The sequence below is a fragment of the Egretta garzetta genome, unplaced genomic scaffold, assembly GCF_000687185.1.
Source record: "Egretta garzetta isolate BGI_Z169 unplaced genomic scaffold, ASM68718v1 scaffold1532, whole genome shotgun sequence".
Classification (NCBI taxonomy): Eukaryota; Metazoa; Chordata; class Aves; order Pelecaniformes; family Ardeidae; genus Egretta; species Egretta garzetta.
Window position 1 is genome coordinate 3979 of NW_009258931.1, and position 1497 is coordinate 5475.

A 1497-nucleotide genomic window follows, 5' to 3' on the forward strand; every position below is an offset into this window, starting at 1 on the left:
CTCTGCAGACATGACTACAGAATTAAAATCCTGAAATTCAAAGAACTCAGCACAGAAAGCATCATGGTAAACTTTTCCCACATCGCAAGCAATGAGCTTCAGGTCTACCTTAATGTCGCGCCTTGCTGACATTTATTATTATCCTTGTCAGAGGTCTATTTTGAACTAAACCAAATAAAACTAGCAAGTCTTAGGAAAACATTCCTTTCATTTCTGACTTCCATCACCCTGCGCCACAGGAGAAGACTGTTTAAGAGGCTGAAGTCCTTGTGCAGCAGCAAGACCAGGCAGAAACAGGGAAAGCCTTGGCACAAAGGCAGCACAGAGCAATTCTCACTGCTATAGAAGCGATGCACGTTCTTTCACTTCAGTCTCTGTTCCTATTGCCTCTGTAGGGTCCATGGGTAGAGGAAAGGAGAGGAACAAGGATTTTTTAGGTATTCACTGTTGTCAGCTCCTTCAGGCTAATGGCAGCAGGCAAAAACAGAGCCCCCTTGTCTGTGCCTGCTCTAAAATATGACTGGGGCTGGACAGAAGCACAACTGGAGGCACCTCTTGCTTTCACTGAAGGAGGTGGTCTCTTATCCTATGCCATCCTTCAGCAACGAGATACGATAGCTGGCTAGAGAGCAAATTAAGCATTTTGAAATAAGACATTCAGTGGTTAACCATGTGGGTTGGTTAACCTTCCCCTGCTTTTCCAGACCAGGTCAGAACATGGTGCTACTGGAAGACGTGAGAAATAAAAGTCTGAGCTGCGGGAAGTCCTCAGATTTGATCCCGCAAGAGAATGCTGTAATTTAGGGAGCACAGTCTGTACCTTAAAACATTCATACGTGAAATCTGCTTGGAATCAGCCAGTGCCTCTACAGAAAGGATTAGTAAGCCTTCCACTTATTAATGCCAAATGGTCACAAGAAAAGGTATCGATCGCCAGGAAAAGCTGTGGGTCACAACTGCCTGGCCATGGAGAGCAGCCAGACACCTTTGGAGATGAGAAAGACAGCAAGGAAAATGCTCTTCCCCTGTTTCTGCCCTTGCACCGCAACACCTTGCATAACCTAGTGACAGGGATTATTTTATGACAAAGTGCCCCACAGCAAAGAAAAGATGGCACCGTCCCACCTGTTGGTAAAAGCATTGCCCGAAGCGGGCGGTCCCTTGCTGAGCTGTCAACCAGCTCTCCTTGCGAGAGAAGAAATCCGTTAAGTCTGACATGCGTCGAGCCGGTTATTTGGTGTGACAAAAATAGAGCAAAACGGGGCTGATTTCAGGCAGAATACGGAAATCTCCTTTCTAAACCCGCCTCTAAGAAGTGAGGTGATTTTTTTTTTTTTTTTTGGTGGGAGGGAGGGGAGGAAGGGGAAGGAAAAAGGGAAAAAAGGCGGGGAGGGGGGGAGGAAAAAAAAGGGGGAGTTTTGCAAAGCAGGAGCCAAAATCCCGAGGCAGAGAAAATAAGAAAGAGGAGGAGAAGAGGGGTCGGCCGCTGCTCCCGGC